Source organism: Bos taurus, chromosome 18 (genome assembly GCF_002263795.3).
Source record: "Bos taurus isolate L1 Dominette 01449 registration number 42190680 breed Hereford chromosome 18, ARS-UCD2.0, whole genome shotgun sequence".
Lineage (NCBI taxonomy): Eukaryota > Metazoa > Chordata > Mammalia > Artiodactyla > Bovidae > Bos > Bos taurus.
The window spans coordinates 8,696,472-8,709,853 of NC_037345.1; the positions used below are offsets into that span (position 1 = coordinate 8,696,472).

Sequence of the window (13,382 nt, forward strand, 5' to 3'; positions counted from 1 at the left end):
TTCCCATCTTTGTTAATTTTTTTTCCTGGTATTATTTCTTAAACCAAATAGACTACTTACAATCAATGCACATTTAAAATTCCTAAATAATTACACAACTTACAATCAATTAATATTTAGAGTCTCTGGTCAATTTTTGCTGATTTCTGTCCTTACTAATTCTTCTTACATGACACAACCTTTGTCTTTATTTTTCTAGTTTCATTCTTTAATAATTTTTTCAAGGAGGGTCTGTGATAAATAATAGCTCTTGATTTCTGGGTTTGTGAAAGTGAATTTCAATCCAGAATTCTATGCTCAAATGAGCTATTGTCACGAGTGATTCCATTCTACTTCTTTTCTTTTTCTTTTTTTTTAGCCACACGATATGTGGATTTTTAGTTCCCTGGCAAGGGATTGAACCCATGCTCCCTGAATTGGAAATGCAGAGTCTTAACCACTGGACCATCATGGAAGCCCCACGAGTAATTCCATTTCTAAGCATGAGTTCAAGGTCAAAATTCCAGAGTATTTATTTTACATAGAGCCTCACATGAGTCACCCAGTGTTTTGTGTTTTTTTTAAAGATAATTTTTTAGAAGTTTTAAGTTCACAGCAAAGTTGAATGGAGAGTACAAAGATCTGTCATATACTCACTGTCCCCACACATGCATAAGCTCCCCCACTGTCCGTGTCCCCCACTACAGTGGTACATTTGTTATAACTGATGAACCTACATTAAGCCACCATAATCACCCAAAGTACAAAATTTACCGAGGCTTCTCTCTTGATGTCCTATGCTCTGTAGGTTTGGATAAATGTATAATGGCATGTAGCCACCATTGTCATATCATACAGATAATTTCTCAGCCCTAAAAACCCTCTGTACTCTGCCTATTCATCCATTCTTCCTCCCTACCTTTGACAACCACTGATCTTTTTCCTGTCTCCATAGTTTTGCCTTTTCCAGAAAGTCATATAGTTGCAATCATACAGTATGTAGCCTTTTCAGATTGGCTTCTTTCACAAAGTAATATACATCTAAGTTTCCTCATGTCTTTTCATGGCTGGATAGCTCATTTTTCCTTAGCAATGAATAATATTCCATTGTCTGGTGTACCAGTTTATTTATCCCTGCACCTACTTGAAGGACATGTTGGTTACTTCCAAATTTGGTGGGTGAATTATGAATAAAGCTGCTGTAAACATCCGTGTGCAGGTTTTGGGTGTACATATTTCCGACTCCCTTGGATAAATACCAAGGACGATGATTGCTGGATCAGATAGTAAGAACGTGTTTTAGTTTTGTAAGAAACTGCCAACTGTCTTCCAAAGTCGTTGTCCCATTTTGCATTCCCAGGCCACACGGTTTCGACTTCTCCTTGTTACTCGGGCTAAATTCCCCTGGTGGCCATGGGAACACTGTCTTTTGTTTTTAGGTTTGGCTCTGTGTTTTTAAACTTAGGGCATAGTCTGCATCTGTTTTGTCCTCCATTTTGAGCAGACTTGTTTACATTCTGGAAAAGCATTACCCAGCAGAGGACAAAGCAAGTGCACAAACCCTACTGGGGTGAGAAGTGTGGCGAGAAGGCCATCTGATTGACCGTATCATCATAAGAGAGTTAGATAGTAAGGTGAGATTGCAAAGGCAGTTCCAAGTCACACAGGGCCAGGGTAAGGAGTTTTGAATTTATTCTCAGTGTGATAGAGAACCACAGAAACATTTTAAGCTGAGAAAGTGACATGATCGGTTTCTAGATTTAAAAAGTAATTTGGCACTTATTGCTGGCTTTCTCATTCTCTTTACTTATCCAGCTTCTAAGCACTCTTGATTTTACTTTCATATACATATGTCTGTTTCCACAGCCTCCAAAGCATTTACATTTTGAGAATGCCTTCCGAAATACAAATAAAACTTTCCAACATTAGTCTGCAAAAAAGAAGAAATCATGTTAAAGCATTGGATTAACCCTGGGTTATACATTGCATGACTCAAAGGAAGCAAAATGTAATTTGCATTAGATTTAGCCAAATCTTGGCAAATTAAAATATATCAAGTAATTATTTAATAGATGAAGTGCAAGAAACAGAGTGAGATAGAGTAGGGAGAGTATAGATTAGAAGAGACTTGAAAGAAATATCAATGAGTGGCTATGTAGAGCACTTATTTGGATCTTGATTTAAACAAACTATAAAAAAGCATTTGCTAGATAGTTGAGAAATTTAATACTAATTTGATATTTTATGATATTAAGAAATTGTTACTTTATGTGTGATAGTTGTTTCAAAAGACCTTATCTTTTAGATGTATATGCTAAAATATTTCATATTTTAGCGATTTCATAGAGGAAATGGTATGACATTTAGTATTTTGTTCAAAATTATATAGAGTGGGGTAGTGGATGAAAGTACAAATATAACAGAATGTTTGTAGGTAGAAAGCTGAAGCTGGAAAATGGAAAATTTTCCATAAATGGAAAATATATGATACTATTCTGTCTACTTTTATATAGATTTGAAATTCCACAATAAAAATCTTTGAAAGAAACTGAAATTTGCCATTTTTAAACATTCAATAAGAAATATGAATGTAATCAATACGAACTTTCCAGATAAAAATATCTGTGATCCTTCTGCTTTCCAATCATTCTTTTCTTGACTTTATGTATTATTTATCATCTATTTATCTGTCTATCTATCATTTATCTGTTTGCTTGCCAATCTATCCTTACTTTGTCAATAACAATTGTTCTAGTATCTGACTCAGAGTTGCTGTCTTAATTTGGATTGCCCCAGAAGGAGACCCTAATGAGGGTTCAGGTGCAAGCAGTTAATTTTGGAAGTGCAGGAAATATACAAACAACATGGATAAATCCCAAAACATTAGGATGAGCAAAAGAACCTAGGTACAAAAAAATATATACTATAAGATTCCTTTTTAATAAAATGTTAGAACAGGCAAAACTAACATAATATGGCAGAAACATATCAGTGGTTGCCTAAGACAGGAGGTCAGGAACTGGCCACAGGAAGGCAGGAGGGACTTTCTAGGGTGGATGGAAACAGTCTACATCTTCATTGCGGTGATGGTTTTGTCAAAAGTGAATACTTGTGTCAAAAGTCATCAAACCATAGACTTAAAATGGGTGGATCTTATCACATGTACCTTATATTCCAATGCTGACTTAAAAAATAAATCCCGGAGCCAAGATGGCGGAGGAGTAGGACGGGGAGAACACTTTCTCCCCCCACAAATTCATCAAAAGAGCATTTAAACGTCGAGTAAATTCCACAAAACAACTTCTGAATGCCGGCAGAGGACATCAGGCACCCAGAAAAGCAACCCAACTCTTCGAAAGGAGCGCGACTGAACAAGTGAGCCTAAAAAAAAAAAAAAAAAAAAAGTGTCCTCCACCGTCCCCTTTGTGTCAGGGCGGAAACCAGATACTGAAGAGACCAGCAAACAGAAGAAGTTATAACAGAGGGAAACGCCTTGGAAGCTACAGAGAGAAGAAATACAGCTCTACCCACCAGAACACTGACACAAGCTTCCCTAACCAGGAAACCTTGACAAGCCACCTGTACAAACCCACACACAGCGAGGAAATGCCACAATAAAGAGAACTCCACAAACTGCCAGAATACAGAAAGGACACCCCAAACTCAGCAATTTAAACAAGATGAAGAGACAGAGGAATACCCAGCAGATAAAGGAACAGGATAAATGTCCACCAAACCAAACAAAAGAGGAAGAGATAGGGAATCTACCTGATAAAGAATTCCAAATAATGATAGTGAAATTGATCCAAAATCTTGAAATTAAAATGGAATCACAGATAAATAGCCTGGAGACAAGGATTGAGAAGATGCAAGAAAGGTTTAACAAGGACCTAGAAGAAATAAAAAAGAGTCAATATATAATGAATAATGCAATAAATGAAATTAAAAACACTCTGGAGGCAACAAATAGTAGAATAACAGAGGCAGAAGATAGGATTAGTGAATTAGAAGATAGAATGGTAGAAATAAATGAATCAGAGAAGATAAAAGAAAAACGAATTAAAAGAAATGAGGACAATCTCAGAGACCTCCAGGACAATATTAAACGCTACAACATTTGAATCATAGGGGTTCCAGAAGAAGAAGACAAAAAGAAAGACCATGAGAAAATACTTGAGGAGATAATAGTGGAAAACTTCCCTAAAATGGGGAAGGAAATAATCACCCAAGTCCAAGAAACCCAGAGAGTCCCAAACAGGATAAACCCAAGGAGAAACACCCCAAGACACATATTAATCAAATTAACAAAGATCAAACACAAAGAACAAATATTAAAAGCAGCAGGGGAAAAACAACAAATAACACACAAGGGAATTCCCATAAGGATAACAGCTGATCTTTCAATAGAAACTCTTCAAGCCAGGAGGGAATGGCAAGACATACTTAAAATGATGAAAGAAAATAACCTACAGCCCAGATTATTGTACCCAGCAAGGATCTCATTCAAGTATGAAGGAGAAATCAAAAGCTTTTCAGACAAGCAAAAGCTGAGAGAATTCTGCACCACCAAACCAGCTCTCCAACAAATACTAAAGGATATTCTCTAGACAGGAAACACAATAACGGTGTATAAATTCAAACCCAAAACAATAAAGTAAATGGCAACGGGATCATACTTATCAGTAATTACCTTAAATGTAAATGGGTTGAATGCCCCAACCAAAAGACAAAGACTGGCTGAATGGATAAAAAAACAAGACCCCTACATATGTTGTCTACAAGAGACCCACCTCAAAACAGGGGACACATACAGACTGAAAGTGAAGGGCTGGAAAAAGATTTTCCATGCAAATAGGGACCAAAAGAAAGCAGGAGTAGCAATACTCATATCAGATAAAATAGACTTTAAAACAAAGGCTGTGAAAAGGGACAAAGAAGGTCACTACATAATGATCAAAGGATCAATCCAAGAAGAAGATATAACAATTATAAATATATATGCACCCAACACGGGAGCACTGCAGTATGTAAGACAAATGCTAACAAGTATGAAAGGAGAAATTAACAATAACACAATAATAGTGGGAGACTTTAATACCCCAATCACACCTATGGATAGATCAACTGAACAGAAAATTAACAGGAAACACAAACTTTAAATGATACAATAGACCAGTTAGACCTAATTGATATCTATAGGACATTTCATCCCAAAACAATGAATTTCACCTTTTTCTCAAGCGCACATGGAACCTTCTCCAGGATAGATCACATCCTGGGCCATAAAGCTAGCCTTAGTAAATTAAAAAAAATAGAAATCATTCCAAGCATCTTTTCTGACCACAATGCAGTATGATTAGATCTCAATTACAGGAGAAAAACTATTAAAAATTCCAAACATATGGAGGCTGAGCAACACGCTGCTGGATAACCAACAAGTCACAGAAGAAATCAAAAAAGAAATCAAAATTTGCATAGAAACGAATGAAAATGAAAACACAACAACCCAAAACCTGTGGGACATGGTAAAAGCAGTCCTAAGGGGAAAGTTCATAGCAATACAGGCACACCTCAAGAAACAAGAAAAAAGTCAAATAAATAACCTAACTCTACACCTAAAGCAACTAGAAAAGGAAGAAATGAAGAACCCCAGGGTTAGTAGAAGGAAAGAAATCTTAAAAATTAGGGCAGAAATAAATGCAAAAGAAACAAAAGAGACCATAGCAAAAATCAACAAAACCAAAAGCTGGTTCTTTGAAAGGATAAATAAAATTGACAAATCATTAGCCAGACTCATCAAGAAACAAAGGGAGAAAAATCAAATCAATAAAATTAGAAATGAAAATGGAGAGATCACAACAGACAACACAAAAATACAAAGGATCATAAGAGACTACTATCAACAATTATATGCCAATAAAATGGACAACGTGGAAGAAATGGACATATTCTTAGAAAAGTACAACTTTCCAAAACTGGACCAGGAAGAAATAGAAAATCTTAACAGACCCATCAGAAGCACGGAAATTGAAACTGTAATTAAAAATCTTCCAGCAAACAAAAGCCCAGGTCCAGATGGCTTCACAGCTGAATTCTACCAAAAATTTAGAGAAGAGCTAACACCTATCCTGCTCAAACTCTTCCAGAAAATTGCAGAGGAAGGTAAACTGCCAAACTCATTCTATGAGGCCACCATCACCCTAATACCAAAACCTGACAAAGATCCCACAAAAAAAGAAAACTACAGGCCAATATCACTGATGAACATAGATGCAAAAATCCTTAACAAAATTCTAGCAATCAGAATCCAACAACACGTTAAAAAAATCATACACCATGACCAAGTGGGCTTTATCCCAGGGATGCAAGGATTCTTCAATATCCGCAAATCAATCAATGTAATACACCACATTAACAAATTGAAAAATAAAAACCATATGATTATCTCAATAGATGCAGAGAAAGCCTTTGACAAAATTCAACATCCATTTATGATAAAAACTCTCCAGAAAGCAGGAATAGAAGGAACATACCTCAACATAATAAAAGCTATATATGACAAACCCACAGCAAACATTATCCTCAATGGTGAAAAATTGAAAGCATTCCCTCTAAAGTCAGGAACAAGACAAGGGTGCCCACTTTCACCATTACTATTCAACATAGTTTTGGAAGTTTTGGCCACAGCAATCAGAGCAGAAAAAGAAATAAAAGGAATCCAAATTGGAAAAGAAGAAGTAAAACTCTCACTATTTGCAGATGACATGATTCTCTACATAGAAAACCCTAAAGACTCCACCAGAAAATTACTAGAACTAATCAATGACTATAGTAAAGTTGCAGGATATAAAATCAACACACAGAAGTGCCTTGCATTCCTATACACTAATGAGAAAACAGAAAGAGAAATTAAGGAAACAATTCCATTCACCATTGCAATGGAAAGAATAAAATACTTAGGAATATATCTACCTAAAGAAACTAAAGACCTATATATAGAAAACTATAAAACACTGGTGAAAGAAATCAAAGAGGACACTAATAGATGGAGAAATATACCATGTTCATGGATTGGAAGAATCAATATAGGGAAAATGAGTATACTACCCAAAGCAATTTATAGATTCAATGCAATCCCTATCAAGCTACCAACAGTATTCTTCACAGAGCTAGAACAAATAATTTCACAATTTGTATGGAAATACAAAAAACCTCGAATAGCCAAAGCTATCTTGAGAAAGAAGAATGGAACTGGAGGAATCAACCTACCTGACTTCAGGCTCTACTACAAAGCCACAGTTATCAAGACAGTATGGTACTGGCACAAAGACAGAAATATAGATCAATGGAACAAAATAGAAAGCCCAGAGATAAATCCACACACATATGGACACCTTATCTTTGACAAAGGAGGCAAGAATATACAATGGATTAAAGACAATCTCTTTAACAAGTGGTGCTGGGAAATCTGGTCAACCACTTGTAAAAGAATGAAACTAGAACACTTTCTAACACCATACACAAAAATAAACTCAAAATGGATTAAAGATCTCAACGTAAGACCAGAAACTATAAAACTCCTAGAGGAGAACATAGTCAAAACCCTCTCTGACATACATCACAGCAGGATCCTCTATGACCCACCTCCCAGAATATTGGAAAGAAAAGCAAAAATGAACAAATGGGACCTAATTAACCTTAAAAGCTTCTGCACATCAAAGGAAACTATTAGCAAGGTGAAAAGACAGCCTTCAGAATGGGAGAAAATAATAGCAAATGAAGCAACTGACAAACAACTAATCTCAAAAATATACAAGCAACTCCTACAGCTCAACTCCAGAAAAATAAATGACCCAATCAAAAAATGGGCCAAAGAACTAAATAGACATTTCTCTAAAGAAGACATACAGATGGCTAACAAACACATGAAAAGATGCTCAACATCACTCATTATCAGAGAAATGCAAATCAAAACCACTATGAGGTACCATTTCACACCAGTCAGAATGGCTGCGATCCAAAAGTCTACAAATAATAAATGCTGGAGAGGGTGTGGAGAAAAGGGAACCCTCTTACACTGTTGGTGGGAATGCAAACTAGTACAGCCACTATGGAGAACAGTGTGGAGATTCCTTAAAAAACTGGAAATAGAACTGCCTTATGATCCAGCAATCCCACTGCTGGGCATACACAGTGCGGAAACCAGAAGGGAAAGAGACACGTGTACCCCAATGTTCATCGCAGCACTGTTTATAATAGCCAGGACATGGAAGCAACCTAGATGTCCATCAGCAGATGAATGGATAAGAAAGCAGTGGTACATATACACAATGGAGTATTACTCAGCCATTAAAAAGAATACATTTGAATCAGTTCTAATGAGGTGGATGAAACTGGAGCCTATTATACAGAGTGAAGTAAGCCAGAAGGAAAAACACCAATACAGTATACTAACACATATATATGGAATTTAGAAAATGGTAACAATAACCTGGTGTATGAGACAGCAAAAGAGACACTGATGTATAGAACAGTCTTATGGACTCTGTGGGAGAGGGAGAGGGTGGGAAGATTTGGGAGAATGGCATTGAAACATGTAAAATATCATGTATGAAACGAGTTGCCAGTCCAGGTTCGATGCAAGATACTGGATGCTTGGGGCTAGTGCACTGGGACGACCCAGAGGGATGGTACGGGGAGGGAGGAGGGAGGAGGGTTCAGGATGGGGAACACATGTATACCTGTGGCGGATTCGTTTTGATATTTGGCAAAACTAATACAATTATGTAAAGTTTAAAAAAATAAAATTAAAAAAAAAATATCCCTTTACCAGTAGACAGAGTGTCAAAATAAAAGGGATGTATAAAATGACTCAACCTTTGAAAAGAATTACCTTTAAAACCTTCAGCTTGAAGCCAGTTTCTTCCTTGGCCCCTTTTCTCAGGGAAGCTCAGTGTAAAAAGAGCTTTCAGGACTTCCTCCCCACCTTCATTTTCTTCTTAAGGAGGAAAGTATTCTCCATCAAGGAGATGAAGAGTGAGTTTATAGTCAATTTTTTATATTCAGAGTTGATTTAATATGAGTTAGAATTTTTGGAACAAGACAGTACTACTAATTCTAACACTTTAAAGTATTAAAACCCATAAGCCTCCAACATGCATAATTCACATTCATGAGACAGCTTTTCTTAGCTTCATAATTATTACTTCCTCCTACCTTTGGTATCATTGGCATCTATTTCATGTATGTCTTGGTTTTTTGTAATCTCTTCATCTGGGCGAAATAAGCTCCAGGAGACCTCAGGCATTTCTTAGTTTTGCTCTTCTGCTCCTAGGTATAAACACTTGGAAACATATCATTTCTGATTTGAAAACTCCCGACTGCCAATCCAGGGGGCTGGAGGGTGTGTTGAAACCCTCTGCCGCCACCCAGCTATCTCTGCCTCAACATGAGGACAGCCGGTTTCAGCCTCACTTTCTTTTATGCCAGCTAGCCTTCTGACCCAGTGGTTTCCCATTTGACTCCTGCTGGAGGCTCTGGGGCTTCTGCCACTATTGTTACAGAGGATAGGAATCACTCAGAATTGTACATTTGGTCCTATGGATTATAATGTCTAAAAATCCAGACAACAACTTTCCCAGAATCAAGGGCATAGGTGCCATAATCTGTTGAACAGTGTTATGACTGAAATCAGCTACAGTGTTACCACCATTCTGTGTAAGCAGCATCCTGTGTAATAACTGGCTAGCCAGCAACCTAACATTCTGGGATTATTTGCTTCCCTTGAAACTTCTCTCCAGAAATATCTGCACTGTAGTTTATCCCACAGAGCTGATTTCTCCTGGGTAATTCAGAGAAACATGTTTTTTTCCCCCTTCCAAACCTTGTTATCCAATGTACTGGTATAGGGGTACCCACAGGGATTAAAAAAATGGATTCCCAACACTTCTAACTGTTGGTGGGAATGTAAACTGGTATAATCACTAAGGAGAACAGTATGGAGATCCCTTAAAAAACTAAAAATAGAGTTACCATAGGATCCCACAATTCTACTTCTGAGCATATATCCAGAAAAGACAAAAACTCTAACTTGAAAAGATAAATGCACCCCAATGCATGTATGGTAGCACTGTTTACAATAGCCAAGACATAGGAGCAACCTAAATGTCCATCAACAGATGAATAGATAAAAAAGATGGTACCAACACACAGTGGAATACTACTCAGTCATAAAAAAGAATGAATTAATGTCATGTGCAGCAACACGGATGAACCTAGAGATTATTATCCCAAGTGAAGTCAGGCAAAGACAAATATCATATGATATCACTTACAGGTGGAATCTAAAAAAAGGGATGTAAATGAACTTAGTTGCTGCTCAGTCGCTTCAGTCATGTCCGACTTTACGCGACCCCATAGATGGCAGCCCACCAGGCTCCTCTGTCCCTGGGATTCTCCAGGCAAGAACACTGGAGTGGGTTGCCATTTCCTCCTCCAATGCATGAAAGTGAAAAGCCAAAGTGAAGTTGCTCAGTCGTGTCCGACTCCTAGCGACCCCATGGACTGCAGCCTACCAGGCTCCTCCGTCCATGGGATATTCCAGGCAAGAGTACTGGAGTCGGGTGCCATTGCCTTCTCCTACAAAAGGGAAAGGGTATAGGGAAGGATAAATTAGGAGTTTGGAATTAACAGATACACATTACTGTATATAAAATAGATAACAAGAATCTACTGTATGGCACAGGGAACTATATGCTATATCTTATGATAACCTATAATAGAAAAGAATATAAAAAAGAACATATATAAAATATATATGTGAATCACTTTGCTGTACACTTGAAACTAATAAAACATGGTAAGTCAACCACATTTCAAATAAAAAGATTCCTAAACTCACTTGTAGCCAGGAAATGTAGACGAAAGAAACAAGATGCCATACCTCATATACATACGATTGGCAAATGTTTCAAAGTCGATATCTGTTACGCATGGCTGCATAACAAACGACTCCCCTTAAGATTCTTAGAATCTCTCTTACATAACAAAGAAGATCTAGGAGTTTAGTTCAGTTCAGTTCAGTCGCTCAGTCGCGTCCGACTCTTTGCGACTCTATGAATCGCAGCATGCCAGGCCTCCCTGTCCATCACCAACTCCCGGAATTCACTCAAACTCACGTCCATCAAGTCGGTGAGGCCATCCAGCCATCTCATCCTCTGTCATCCCCTTTTCCTCCTGCCCCTAATCCCTCCCAGCATCAGAGTCTTTTCCAATGAGTCAACTCCTCGTGTGAGTTTTTCAGCTTTAGCATCATTCTTTCCAAAGAACACCCAGGGCTGATCTCCTTTAGAATGGACTGGTTGGATCTCCTTGCAGTCCAAGGGACTCTCAAGAGTCTTCTCCAACACCACAGTCCAAAAGCATCAATTCTTCGGCCTTCAAATCTGACATCTCAAAATCAGAAAATGATCGTATAGCTGCATCCTTGAATTTGATGATTTACTTCAATATTTATTCTAAGACCAAATTTTATTGAAAACTCTCCAGATTTAATCTTTGCATTTTCTTACTTTGATGGCCTTTTGCTTGGCTAGAAAGATTACTCTGGGCTCTCACATTTTCTGTAAATTCTTCTACAAAACTAAACAGTTCCTTCTGTAGCTCATCTATCTGGCTTCTTAAAACGACATTGTACACCCGTGGCAGATTCATGTCAATGTATGGCAAAACCAATACAATATTGTAAAGTAATTAGCCTCCAATAAATTAATTAATTAAGAAAAAAACACATTGACCTGTTTTATCATAGGCATCAAGAAGAAGCCATCTGTCACCTTTAACTTTTTACCTGGGAATGTCCCCAACCAGATGTTACCAGATGTAGTGCGCCCTGTAGTTAATACTGGGAAGAACCTTGCATCTTCTGCTTGACAGAGACAGTAGAATCTGGCACCAGGATTAAATCAGAAAGGAGAAGTACATCCTAAACTAAGATTTTCATAATTCTAATCTCCTGGAGAAAACTCGGAAATTCTCCAGTACTGTTGAGCACTGAACACCTGAAGACTTTGAGTTTGTGAATATATGCCTGCAGATAGATTTATCTTGCAAAACAGTAAAGTATGCAGAATCTTCGAGGAGCCAATATTTACTAAACAAATTTCACAGGAGTCATTAAAAACATTATGTGCAGTTAGGTAAATAGAAAAACAGTTTTTTAAAGTCTACTATCTTTTAATTACTTACTTTTTTTTTTTTTTTTTAAACAAAGGACTGCTTGAGGAACTTGGCTTGGAACCAGACAAAGAAGAGTAAGGCATAGGTGACTTCCCTGGTGGTCCAGGGGTTAAGACTCCGCCTTCCAATGCAGGGGGTGCAGGTTCTATCTCTGGTCAGGGTGCTGAGATCCCACAGGCCTCAAGGCCAAAAAACCAGATTGTGAAACAGAAACAATGTTGTAATAAATTCAATAAAGACTTTAAAAGTGAGGCATAACCCTGCTTTCAAATTAGGTACTATTTCATAGAAGATAACTTAAACAAATATGTGATGACATACAGTTACATTCCAAGTAATCACTCAATTGCTTTTCCAATTGTTTTTATTACCATAGAGAGTCACATGTGAAATCTTTCTTAATACAGGACTACTGATGTTGAGAATATCCTATTTAAAAAATAAATCATTTGTGTTGAAAACAGATTTTTAGTGTGAATTTAATGAAATGTAAAGTCAAGTGGGTCTTAGGAAGCATCACTATGAACAAAGCTAGTGGAGGTGATGGAATTCCCATTGAGCTATTTCAAATCCTAAAAGATGATGTTGTAAAAGTGCTGCACTTAATATGCCAGCAAATTTGGAAAACTCAGCAGTGGCCACGGGACTGGAGAAGGTCAGTTTTCATTCTACTCCCAAAGAAAGGCAATGCCAAAGAATTCTCAAACTACTGCACAATTGTACTCATCTCACATGCTAGTAAAGTAATGCTCAAAATTCTCCAAGCCAGGATTCAGCAATACATGAACTGCGAACTTCTAGATGTTCAAGCTGGTTTTAGAAAAGGCAGAGGAACCAGAGATCAAATTGCCAACATCTGCTAGATCATCGAAAAAACAGAGTTCTAGAAAAACATCTACTTCTGCTTTATTGACTATGCCAAAGCATTTGACTGTGTGGGTCACAATAAACTGCGTAAAATTCTTCAAGCAATGGGAATAGCAGGCCACCTGACCTGCCTCTTGAGAAATCTGTATGCAGGTCAGGAAGCAACAGTTAGAATTGGACATGGAACAACAGACTGGTTCCAAAGGAGAAGGAGTACGTCAAGGCTGTATATTGTCACTCTGCTTATTTAACTTATATGCAGAGTACATCATGAGAAATGCTGGGCTGGAGAAAGCACA

The 13,382-nt window shown here is 37.5% G+C and overlaps 1 long non-coding RNA gene across 1 annotated transcript; it reads right to left on the reverse strand.

The window, feature by feature from the left end:
* Nucleotides 1–1,649: 1,649 nt before the first annotated feature.
* Nucleotides 1,650–9,377, reverse strand: LOC132342787 (uncharacterized). Its single transcript, XR_009491275.1, has 2 exons — nt 9,196–9,377; nt 1,650–1,909 (listed from the first exon to the last, which is right to left on the reverse strand). It is a non-coding gene; the product is annotated as an uncharacterized lncRNA (long non-coding RNA).
* Between the last annotated feature and the right edge of the window lie 4,005 nt (nt 9,378–13,382).